This window comes from Protopterus annectens, chromosome 7.part1 (genome assembly GCF_019279795.1).
Source record: "Protopterus annectens isolate FY-2018-M chromosome 7.part1, PAN1.0, whole genome shotgun sequence".
Classification (NCBI taxonomy): Eukaryota; Metazoa; Chordata; order Ceratodontiformes; family Protopteridae; genus Protopterus; species Protopterus annectens.
The window spans coordinates 325,361,821-325,375,300 of record NC_056740.1 but is presented as its reverse complement, the minus strand read 5'-3'; the positions used below and the strand labels follow the sequence as shown (position 1 = coordinate 325,375,300).

At 42.0% G+C, this 13,480-nt stretch overlaps 1 protein-coding gene across 1 annotated transcript in view; it reads right to left on the bottom strand.

Annotated features, from left to right (window-relative positions):
• Positions 1 to 13,480, bottom strand: part of QARS1 (glutaminyl-tRNA synthetase 1) — a 1,547,311-nt gene that overhangs the window by 1,317,095 nt on the left and 216,736 nt on the right. The window lies entirely within an intron of this gene.

The following is a 13,480-nucleotide window of genomic DNA, read 5'->3' as shown; positions in this document are numbered from 1 at the left end:
AATTATTGCAAGGTCTAGTTCCTAGATGTAAATTGTCTTGAGGGGAATGCACATTGTTAGAAGGATGGCATAAAAGTCTAAACAAATTTTTATTTTTAAATAAAACCTGTGGTTGTTCCCCTACAATAACCTTAATGAGGGGATCTATAGTTAATAAATTCCAATGTTTATATATTATATCTCTTATCTGATGGACATCATGTGTAAAAAATAATGATAACTTCTGTGTAGATATATTATTACTGTTAGAGTTGCCAGGCTCTAAATATCTATTATTCCCTTCCTCTGAAAAATATGGGCATGCCCGACTAGACCTTATGTTCTCTATACTCAGAAAGCTATTACTTATTTCACTAACATTATATTTCCATGCTACTAACCTATCATTGAGGTCAGTTAATTCTCTTTCAAAGTTAGACTGTAATGGGTTCAGTCTAGAAGCTCCAATTGCCTGTCCTTTTACTATATTTTTAAAGATGTATCCAGGATGCATGCTATGTCTATGTAATAATGTATTCTTATGATTTCCTATGAATCCCTGTGTTTAATTTCCCATTGGTAAGGCGCTCAACATGAACATCTAAGAAAGAAATATTGTGACGTGACATAGTAATAGTAAACTTTAAGTAGTCAGTGAGTGAATTCACTTCTTCAAAAAATTTACATAAATCAACCTCATTACCCTTCCTCATCTGATTAAAAACACAGTTTTAAGTCATACACAAAAGGTAGATGATAAATCAATAAATAAGGTTGGTTTCTGGAAGCCAAATTGTAATAATTGCTCAACGATTACGTAAACAGCTGAATGGGTTAAGGGCAAGACAAAAACATCAATGACAAAAAAATCACCCTAAAACATCCCTTCTTTAAACATTTACCCCTTGGATAATAATTTGCTCTTTGTCATGGCTCAACTGCAAAGTGGTTTGCACCTGTTTCATGGTCACTGTAATGTAACTGAACAATGTAGGATGCATCTTATACATGGTACTCCTTTATCCATGAATGTGGGATACTGCCAAATGCTTTTTTTATAATCTATCCATGCCATACTTGAGATTCTTCCCTTTTTACAGGTCTCTATCACTGTTTTATTTAGCAGCAAATAACGCTTTGTTCCACAGGACTTAATTATTCGGGTGTATATCCTATCATCGAACGCAGACTTCATCGAAGCGCACATCGAACTGGCATCATCGAATGGAAAAATATCAAAGTGGGAAAAAAAATTTTGAGTGCAGATCAACGACAACTTGCTCCATGCAGGGGGACAAGACCCCCTGCACACCACGCACCACGAGGGGGTGGGATTTGGCATAATGGTTAAGGTGTTTACCTTACAGACACAAGGTGCAGGGTTTGATTCTCACATGGGTTAATTGGCTAGGCTTTAAATGGCCCACAAGGGTAGTTAGCCTAGTAGTAATCTATGAATCTATGAAAACCCCCTGCCAATTAGGTATACCACTCCAGAGATCGCACTTCGGTGCACTACAGTGCGGAAACTGAAGATTTCCATTTCCTACAATGTAGCGCGATCTCGGAGGTGGTATATTTAAGTAGCGGGGAATGGGGGGCAGCCCCTCATGTGGGGGGTGCAGGGGGGCTTTCCCCCCCTGCCTATACCCTTAAAGTGTGATGTCCCCATTTGGAATTCCCATTCACAGGGTTTCGATGTTTTCAGCGTTCGATGGAGTCAATTCGATGTTGTGCGCGTCGATGAAAAGTCTGCATTCGATGATATGATATAAACCCAATTGTTTATCACCTTGATCTACTGCCATAACTGCTTTTTTGTTTTGTAAATGACTATAAACTCTGGGCCAGATTCAATAAAGCCTACACTAAGCATGCACTAACTGCACAAGATATTATTCAAGAACATTCTATTCCCATTTTTGTGCTTTCTAGTCACTCACAGAGTACACTAGGTACACATGTAGTCTACGCTGTGTGGTAACCTTTATGGATCCCTGTCAATATTTATAGCTGCAAGAAAATCAGTAGGAAAACTAAAACTAGGAGGAAGAAGGTGCGAGTTATGTCTGTGTTGTCTGTTCACTTAGAACGGTGTACACTCAGTGCAGGCAGTATTGAATCCCGGGGTCTGTCTGCTGTGACCTCATCTGAGCCTTAAAATGCCTTAATGTAAGGAAATAAGTACGATCTGTTTTTATTGATGTTGGTACAAATGATCTCATCCACAAGGACTTTGTTAGTTGGGAACTTGCAGCCCTCTTAGACAGCATACCTTGCCCAGGTGTTGGGACATATTTTGCAAAAATCACATCTAGAAAGGACAGTCAGGTCACTGTGACTGAAAATATTTTTTGGGAAAATTCCTATATGAAAAAAAAATGTCCAGTTTTAGAAAACAGAAATATGTAGTAGCATCAGAGCCTAATTTTGTGCAAATGTGTTTAGACGGGATGGTGCATTTCCCAAGATTAGAGAAGAGAAATTTTACAGCAGATATTTTGCAGTATTTGCAAAACACAAGCCAAGATTTTTGCCAAGTCAAAACTTTAACAGTTCACAGATGGCAACAGTAGACATCTCTGATGGTTGCTAATGCTAGGAGCAGTTATAATCAAGTTTTCATTGGAAATTTTACTACATTCCTATAAAATTGATGCTGCTATTGCTTGTGAAACATGGTTAAAGTACAATGACTGGAAACCAGTTCTGTCAGGATACAAATATTTTTACTCTAACAGACATTCTTACAAATAATCAGGTGGAGGTGTTACAGATTAAAGTTTGTTATGAGACCTGTAACTAGCAGAATTGTTCAATGATAACACCAACACTGTAGATTGTGCAACTGTGACAAAGGCAGCCCTGGAACATATAACAATTCGGAGTGTCTAGACCACCAAAGTTAAGTGCTGATGACCTACAGCAATTCTTACATTTCTTGCATGAAACACAGGAGGGAAGAACAGTGGCTGGGGACTTAAACGTATCAGAAACATAGTGGTATAACACTGACTCAATAACAATAGTAAGGAAATTATTTACAACATATGTTCAGGAACAACTGAATCAGACAGTAAAAAAGCATACCAGGGAACAGAACATACCAGACACTGTGTTCCTAAATAAAATTACTGTCATTTCATGTCAAGTTTTAGCACCGTTGATGTGCAGTGATCAATGGGGATATAAAGGTTAATTTCTTGTTAGATAATTCTTCCAAACTGAAATCTAAACCACCTCATAGAAGATGAATAATAATGACTGTTTGCTTCCATTTAATTTATGTAAAACTAACTGGAGTGCTGCGTTCAGAAGAAAAACTGCAAAAGAATATGTAAATTTGTGAATACAAAAATCAAAAATATTGATCATCAGGATCTAGGCACACAACATCAGGAGGCTACACTTCCATAATAACACATTTGATAAAGGTAAGAGACTAAAAAAAATGGAAGAGAGGTCAAACTATCAAACTATGACTTTGAAAACTGAAATAAGCTAGACCGATGAATTAAACAGTCTGAGACAAGATCAAGAAAAAAATTGAAGAAAAATTTATACAAAGAGCATAATAGGAAACTATTTTATATATACTAAGATGTGGTAAGAATTAAGATATACAGATTGATAAAATGTGTGTAGATTCTTAAATTTATTCTCAGACACAACAGATTACAGATATACTTGCAAAGTCTTATGCACAGGAGTTTGGCTCCACAAAGGGGGTGATGAACTGTCCTAGTGACATCCACATAACCTCGGATACTGAAATCAGATATTATTATATTGAAAAAAAACTGCGCAAACTGGACCCAAACAAAGCACAGGGAGGAGACAGAATTAGTAATAATGACCAGAGAACACTTTGGCATGAACTTACAGTACCATTATATGTTATTTACTAGGCCATATAAATATGGAGAGATTCCACATGACTGATTGGAGACATGCACTTGCTATAAAATAAGTTATGTACGTACCATAACGTTTCATGTGAGTTGTTCATCTCGTCTTCATTCTTTACTGATGGGTTTGGAGCCGATCCCTCGGCTCCGATACGGCCAATTGCAAAGCTCGAGGTCTTCAAATAGCTCGAGGCCAAGTCCCTATCCCACTATGCACCTGTGAATTACCTCAGATCTTGTTTGCTGCATATACTAATACCATATGTCATTGTTATATTTCTAGAGAAAAGGAAGAGAAGGTTTGAGTAACCAGGATGAATCCAGCATCTCGGTCATCTATCAGCCCAGGAGGGAGGGACGTAAGATTGAAGGTGAGATAACAACTCACATAGAACGTTATGGTAAGTACATAACTTCTTTATGTAAATTGTTCTACCTCGCCATTCATTCTTTACTGATGGATAGCATCCCAAGTACCACCAACCTTGGGTGGCTCACAGGAGTATACTTCTCAGGACCATGGATCCAAAGAAGGCTCTGTCAACCTTCTAATGAGTGATAAAGGTATGAGGTTTTGACCAAGTGGCTGCTGCACAAATGTTGTCAATGGGAAGTCTGGCAAAAAAGGGAGATGTAGAAACTGCTCTGGTTGAATGAGCTTTAATCTTGTGTTGTAAAGGCATATTGGCAGCTGAATAGGTAAAAGTGATATAATCAGTTAACCATTTAGACAGTGTTGTTTTAGCCACTGGTCTCCCTTTTCTGGAGTCTGAGAATGAAACAAAAAGCTGGTGTGATTTCCTGAAATCTTTTGTTCTATCCAAATAAAATCTGAGCGGTCTGTGAACATCAAGTTCGTGCAGCATATACTTTAAATTGTTAGAAAAAATGGGGAAGAAAACTGGCAAATCAATAACTTGGTTGAGATTGGTTTCGGTGCAAACTTTGGGCAAAAATGAGGGATTAGTTCTAAGTGAAACTCTCGTCAGCATGAAACATCAAATAGGGAGGGCTTGATGGATAAAGCCTAAAGCTCTGGCACTCTGCAAGCAGAAGTGATAGCTACCAGAAAAATGGTCTTCCAAGACAAAAATTTGAGATCACAAGATGAAGCTGGTTCAAATGGTGAAAGAACTATATGTGAGACCATAAAATTTAGATTCCATGGAGAATAGGGAGATTTCACAGGTGGCCTAATATGAAAAGTCCCTTTAAGAAATGCTTTGGATAACTTGTGAGACATGATACTCAAACCTTCAAATCCCAGATGAAAATTAGAGATAGCAGCCAACTGAACCCGAACTGTTGCTGCTGCAGCTCCTTTATTGAAAATCATAGTCAAGAATTCTAATATGGAAGTCATAGGAGCTTGGTAAGAATCAATATTATTTTTAGAAGTCCATATAGGAAATTTCTTCCATTTGCTCAGATATAGCTTTCTGGTAGAAGATTTATGAGAGGACAAAAGGATCTGTTTTGTCTCATTGGAAAGGTTATGGAACCTGGCTATGATGGGAACTGGAGCAGCCAAGTTGTCAGCTTCAGGGACTGCAAAGAAGGATGAAGATCCCCTGATGGGTGTGTCAGAAGGTCTGGAACTGGGTCCAGGATCCAAGGATCCTCTACCAGATGAAGTCTAAGGAAGGGGAACCAAATCTGACGAGGCCAGTAAGGGGCTATACGAATGATGGTCTTTCCCAGGGATTTTGCTTTCTGTAGAAATTTGGGTATCAATGGGATTGGTGGAAATGCATAGAGGAGACCCGGAGGCCAATCGTGTATGAGTGCATCCCTCGGGGCTTCCACCGGAGGGGGAATCAGGGCAAAGTAACTTCTGCATTTTGTGTTCATATGACTGGCAAAAAGGTTGCAGCAAGGCTGGCCCCACCTGCGGAATATTCTGTCCGCAACTTCTTTCTTGAGGGACCACTCATGGGGCAACAAGATTGCCCTGCTCAGATTGTCTGCTATCATGTTGGATCTCCCCGGGATGTGCGTTGCCAACAGAAATCACTGGGAGGAAACAGCCCACTGCCAAACTCCGAGAGCCTCTCGACAAAGGGGGTAAGACCTGGTTCCTCCCTGTTTGTTCAAATACCGGACCACCGACATGTTGTCTGTCTGAATCGCAATCGTACCCAGAGGAAGAAAGTCCTGACAGTACTGCAACGCTAAAAGTACTGCTCTCATCTCTAGGGCATTTATATGCAGATGAGTCTCTTGGTCGGTCCATGTGCCTTGGGCAGTCTTTCCCTGAAAATGCCTCCCCACCCTATCAGGGAAGCATCCGTGGTCACAACGACTGCTGGAGGGGATAGCAGAAATGGGCATCCTATCATGACATGAAGAGAGATCAACCACCACTGAAGGTCCTTCTTGCAAAAATTTGTGATCATTATAGTGTGATTCATGGATAGCTCTTGGTAAGACCATTGAGTGAACAACAGGCATTGAAGAATCCGCATGTGCATCCGAGCTAGTGGTATGGCTAAAATTGCTGCTGTCATCATGCCTAATACTTTCAGAACTTCTGATGCTGGTGCTTTGTGTTTTGATAACAGGATGCTGACATGTTGATGAATGAGAGCGACTCTTTCCAATGGAAGTCTTAGAGTGGTGGTGGTGGTGTCCAACTCTGCCCCAATAAAAACTATATGCTGTGATGGCGACAAGGCAGATTTTTCTGAGTTTATTGTAATGCCCAGATGATTGCAGAGTGACAGAGTGGACTCCCTGGCCTGAATGAGTTGATGCCTGGTGGTGGCGGTAAGGAGCCAATTGTCTAGGTACAGAAACACCTGGAATCCTAGACGTCTCAGGTGAGCCATGACCACTGCCATGTATTTGGTGACCACTCTGGGGGCTGTAGTGAGAACAAAGGGCAGGGCTCGAAACTGGTAGCGATTGGCTCCCAGCCTGAAGCGTAGATGATCCCTGGATGGTCTTGCCATTTTTATGTGGTAGTACGCATCCTTGAGATCTATCGAACACATCCAACTGTCTTTCCCTAAAAAAGGAAAGTATAGACTGAAGCGTGACCATCCAAAACTTCTCTCTCTTTATGCATTGGTTCAGTCTGCTGAGGTCCATTATGGATCTCCAGTCCCCCATCTTCTTTGGAACCAAAAAGAATCTTGAGTAAGTTCCGAATTCTGTTTGGTCTGCTGGGACTGGTTGGAGGACTCTTTTTGCTAGCAATGTTTGGACCTCTATAGTTGCCTGTTCCCTGTAACTGGGTGGAACGTCCGGGATTTTTCTTATGATAGGAGAGGGTGTGGCGAAAGGAATGAAATACCCTCTGGAAATACTTTGCACCCAGCTGTCTTTTGTTATTTTGAGCCAGGCGTCTGGGTACAAAGACAAGAGACCCTCAACTGCCTCCAGAGCAGGACAGTCGGGCCACCTCTGAGGAGCGCTGGTAGGGCTTCCCAGAGAAGTGATCTCTGTCACCCTGGTGTTGGAGACCACCTCTACCGGGAGGGTGGCGTCTTCCATTATTGCCTCCTCCTCTGCCCCTGGAGGTGGATTCCCCATGTGTGTCCTGAAAGGCTCCTTGGGCTTTTCGGAACCACATTTTTCCTCCACGTTGACCGTTGGGATAGAGTTGGGTAGGGATGGAAAAACAGACCCCGACGGCAGACAAAGTCTTTCCATCCCATTCACACCTGGTTAAGGTTTCCTTCACTTTAGACCCGAAAAGGAACAAGCCATCAAAGGGAGTGTTCACGAAGGATGACTTGAAGGGTGCCGTGAAGGAACACAAGCACATCCAGGAATGTCCTCTAAGAGAGATTCCTGTACCCGCTGCCCTACTCGTTCCATCAGCTGCATAGGATATGAGATGCATGGGTGAGTTGACAATAGAATTTAGGGGAACAAGCTGGGCAGCAACTTTGTCGGAGGCTCCCACAGCCACTGTACCCTGAAGAGCGTCTCTCAACTCCTAAAGGAGATCTCTCTGTAATCTAGTGAAATGGGTTAAGTAGTTCAGCGAGCGGAGAGCAAAGGTCACTGAACTGAACATGCGCTTATCTATCCATAATCCTGGAGTCTCTGTTAAGAGGATGGATAGATGAGGAAGTCTCAAACATTTCCTTCTTGGTGGCCGCTCCCACCACCATGGGATCAACCGGGATACCTTTAGTTAAAAATGTTTTGTCCAGTGAGGCAGAAATAAATTTATTACGCCTCCAAGGAACAGGCTCTATAGTATCCGGAGACTCCCACGCCCTTCGTGAGACCAGCTGCATCAACTCATCGAAGGGCAGAGTCACCCAAGAGGTGGAGAGCTGAAACCCGAAAGCCTTCAGGAGAACTGACTCATCCTCAGTAGAGGTTTTGGACTGCCAGTCACCCCTCTGCCTAAGGATCTCAAGTATCACAGCGAATGAGATATCCTCAGAGGGGGATAGTGGGGACCCTTCTGACTCATCTAAGTCAGTATCCGATGTGAGAGACTCCTGCGGGAAGTCTAGATGCTTCCTCTTGCACAATCTCTTCCTGGGGACCTCATCAGTGGGGACCTCTGGTGAGGTCTCAGAAGAGCAGGGGCCACCCATTGGGGCTTCCTGAGGCTCTGGGTCTTTCTGCTTGGTAAGAACGCAGGATGCAGAAGCCAACACAGGTACTTTTGGGGAGGAGGAGGGCAGACCCGAGGTCGAGGATGTCCTGGGAGACATGACTCTCCTCATGGCATCGAACGTACATGTGAGGGAGCCGATGGATCTGAGGAAACTGTCAATACCCCCGGCACCAGGACAGTGGGCTCCAAGCCTGAGGTAGGGGCTAAGCTCATCCGAGCCAAGGTCCTGAGAGGGAAAGTCGGAAACAAGTCGGTTCGACTGTCCTCCCCAGACCCAACCAGAGTGTCGGCTCCTAGAGTCCTCCATTGGCACCGAGGAAGTCAGAGTACACGGAGCCAAAGACATTGGGGCAGGCATCGGCTCAGAGGGTCCCACTAACATCAGCTTGGCCTCCTTTGGCTCCAAAAGACCAGCATGGCTCGGAGGAGGAACAGTAAAATAGTGGATGCAATGGTCTTCGGCTCTGAAGCCATTTGGGTCGAAGCCGATATTTTGGCTACTGCCGGTGCCGAAACTTCTGTACCACATGATCCAAGTCCAGATCAGACAGGCTGATAGAAGATCGAGATGATCATACCGAAGGTGATACCAACTGGAGAATAGGACTCTTCGGATCTTCGGAGACAGGTTCCAAGACTGGGGACCGGCTCTGAAAGGAAAAGACTGTCGGCTCCGAGGGCAGTGGAGCCGAAGTCGATGACTTCTTTGATTTTTTTTTTTTAGTCTGAAGTCTTGGAAGACTTTGAAGACTGACTGGAACCATCCGGGTCACTCGAAGCTTCCTGAAAAGAAGGCTTCAACAAGCCTCTATCAATTAGTTTCCTCTTCCTTTCCTGCAGGACCCTAGAGGAGAAGGAATGACAAATCGCACAACTGTCCTGCAAATGCAGAGCCCCTAGACAATAAACACACTTGACATGGCTGTCTGTGACTGACATTTTCTGGCCACACTTTGGGCACTTTTTGAACCCAGATTTGGGGTGTTTATCTTGATCAGCCATAGTAGAGACAAATTATTTATTGTTACCACACAGAAAAAACTACAACAGTAAATTTTCTTAATAGCAAAATATAGGCAAGCCTTAATAAAAGCAGGCTAAACACACACACAAAATGTGATACCACAGAAGCAGACTATGCAAAAAAAAAAAACCAGATAGCTGCTGATAAAGAACAACCTTATCTAATAAGTAAGCTACAAGCCTATATAGGTACAGGATAGACCACACACAACTCAGAAAAATACAATTATCTAACAAAAAGTGACAAATGTCACTAAATAACACAGCAAGGCAATAACCTTATCTATACAACCAAGGTGTGCTGTACAAACCTTATAAAAAACTCAAAGGCTAGACAGACCACACCTAGAAGAACTACTACTAACTAGGCCTAAAAGAGGCCAACTGGAAATGTAAGAAAAACAGCAATTGGAAAGGGAAAACACACTCAAAGCTATAAGAGCCTTACAAACAATGCTAACTAACTACTATACTATCAAAAAACTTTTAGAGAAGATTTTCAATGAAAATTTTGCTTATCTGGCCCGAGCTAAATCAGAACCTGCAATCTGCTGCAGTGGCAAACTAGATCTGGGGTAATTCACAGGTGCATCATGGGATAAGGGACTTGGCCTCGAGCTATTTGAAGACCTCGAGCTTTGCAATTGGCCGTATCGGAGCTGAGGGATTGGCTCCGAACCCATCAGTAAAGAATGAACGGCAAGATAGAACAACTTCACATCCTGTCTTTAAGGGAAGTAGGACAAACCCAGATTCATGCAGACCCATAACTTTACTTTCATGTTGTGGAAAAACAGAGGTTATATTAGATAAATTGTCAGAACTGGAAAGGCTGGGATTTTAAACCATATTTCAGTATGCATATGTTGAAAATGGATGTATTACCATCTATAACATGATGTTTTATAACACTATAACAGCTACGAATTAAAAATTGTGTTGTGATGTAATTTATAAATATTTAACTTCAGCATTTGATTGGGTCATAAACAAAACACTGATCAATAAAGAAGAACAAATGGGTATTGATGTACTCTTGATAAGATGACTGCTACATGGCAAGTTTCATACAGTGATTAGACAGGTAAAATTCTAGGTTACAATCAAGATGTCCCACAGGGTTCTATTTTAGGTCTATACTTGTTAGGATTGTATCTTTCGATCTCTCTTTTCCATCTCGGTTTATTCTACAGTCTGCATGCTGATGACTTGAAAATGGGTAAACTGATTACATATGTTACAGATAGGGCATATCTGCAAAAGAACTTGACTAAATTGATATCTGGGCAAATACATCAAAAACTAAGTATATGAGTTTTGGGAGGACATAAATTGAAAGGTGAATAATTAATACAGCACACAGTGACTGAAAATGTAGATTCATTTAAGGACCTGGGCATCTGGGAAGATCCAGCTATGAGTTTTTCTAATCATATCAACCAACTGGCTGAGGATAGTTACAGAGCTACAGGTTGTATAAAAAGATTTATAAAGTCTAGAAAATCAGAAATTATGAAGTAATTTCTTGTTAGTTACATTACACTCAAAGTTGAATATGGAATAACAATATGGAAACCTTATAAAAAGCATGAGTAAACTGGAAAGAGTACACAGTAAATATACCAAGGACATCTATACATGTGAAAATTTACAGTCTTATGAAGGACTAAAATATCTAAACATGTATAGTGTCGACATTTAAGAGGAGACTTTATTCAGGTAAATAGGACATTTAGAGGCAACTACCTCTGGGAATGTTTTGCGTCATCAAACAGTAGTAGACAATCATCAGAGAACCCATGTAGAAGACTCAGTAGGAATGAAAAGTGTACTAATTGGTTCTCCGAGACAATAGCTAATACATAGAATAGACTACCAAGTTACATTAAAGAAAGCACTAGTTTAGATATTTTTAAGAACTGCTTGGAAATTTTTTATGGAAACAACTGTTTTGGTATATTGGCAGGCTAAAAGGGCATTATTGCCTGTGCTTGAAATACCTGCATGCATGCATGTAGGTCAGCCTAGTTTCTGTTGACCTTAGAGCATTCTCTGACCACTGCCTGACATTGACTGTGGCCGCCAGTTGTTAATGCTGTAGGCCAGCTGTTTCACTGGGGATGACTTTGCAGTTGCCGATTCTACACCAATCCCCTTTCCTAAACAGGAGGACATATACCAGAGTTACAAGATCATATGCAAGCGTGGCAAACATGCAACTGTCTCTTGCTGAACCATGTATTGGCTACTATCAAACCATTTGCCAGACAGAAGTCTAGAATGGCCTCTCCTCCTTTACTCCTGCTGTCCCACTCATGTGGACCCATGCAGTCCTCATTTCCTGTTTTGTCTGTCCCAGTGTGTACATTTAGATCCCCCATTATCAACATCAGTTCATTTTGTCCTGCTTTATCCAGTAGGTCCTGCAACTGTTGCCTGAATGCACTCTTTTCCTTGTTATCACAACCCTGTTGAGATTACAGTGCCCTGTTTTTATATTGTAGTCTGACTGCCATAAGTTTGTCACTAATTCTGATGAAATCTCTGTCTTCTGAAGACTCTCCGTTACCACAATTCTCTCACAATTTTCAGTCTGCCCTTCTCCTGAGTAGCAGAATCTGAATCCAAAGCCAAGTGGCTTTGCTGCACTGCCCTTTCATCTTGTCCCCTGGATATAGAGGATGTCCAGGCTCCTCCTTACCATCGTGTGATCCACCTCCAAGCTGCGCCATGTCAGTAAACCCAAACGAAGCATAGCAATCTTTAGTTCATATTTGGCAGGTTGGCCGTTTTTACATCCAGCTGTCACTCAGTTATCCCAGGTAACCAAGCTGAGCAAATGGACAGGAGCACGCCAGATTAGAGACCACCATTAGCATGGGTTCCTGGTACTGGTTGGTATAAACCAGGTCCTCAACCCACTTATCACTGGCAAATACCCATGCCCAGTTTTTGGCCCATTAGTCAATGTAACCAGATCACCTACTGCCAATTTTTACAGCATCAAGTGATTAGCTCTGTTCAGACACACAGTTTGTAATCCATGTTGGCCTGTCCAGAGGATTCTGCATACCACAGATAATGTCCAAAGTGGTTGGTTTACACAACTCTTCCCTGGACAGGCACCATCTAGCATCTATGCTGATATCCATAACTTCATTCCTCGGCAAGTTTGAGGTGGAAACACTTCACTTTTTTTTTTGCCGGAGGTCAGGATCGAACCTTGTACCTTGTGCATGGCAGGTGAAGACCTTAAGCATTATGCCAAATGTGTCTTCACATTTTATTTTAATCATTTTCTACAGAGGAAGAATGTCCAGACGTAGCCAACTTAACACGGTGTGGTTTACAGATTCTCAAAATCAGGCTCAGAGGCAACAGAAGAGATGTTAATAAGTTTAGGACTGCAGGATGAAGTGCTCTTTGAAACACTATGCATGTCCAGAAGGGGAGAGTAGAAATCCATAGCCTGGGTTACTTGGGCAGAATAATGGGGCGAGGCTCAGAAATAGCCAGCCTATTTTTGCTTTCTATGGTTTTGGTGGAGGGGGGCATACATAGAATTAGAGAGGGGAGTCTTAGATGAACGTGTCATGGGCCATGTTATGAAAAGTGTTTGTCTTCAATTTCTCCAATTCCAGGTGACTGCGACTCTTTCAGATTAGAGAGCTTGAAGGAAGTGTAAACTTCACAGGAGTCACAAAAGAGAGCATCCCTTAGATACTTGAGGCATTTCGCTTTTATCCTGTGGGGGAAATATGAGCCCCAAACTTACACTTTTTAAATTTGTTAGACTTTTTCTTCATGCCGACAAAAGAAAGACAGAAATGGAAATGACTTGGTCATGGAGAAGACTGAAATAAAAACAGCAAGTGAATTTCAAATGGTAACTAAGTGCAACCAACTCTGGGCAAGACCGCAATCCAAATTGTAGTTTGCTACAGATACCTCACCATGCCCCAGTAATCCCACTCCTCATTTCTTGATG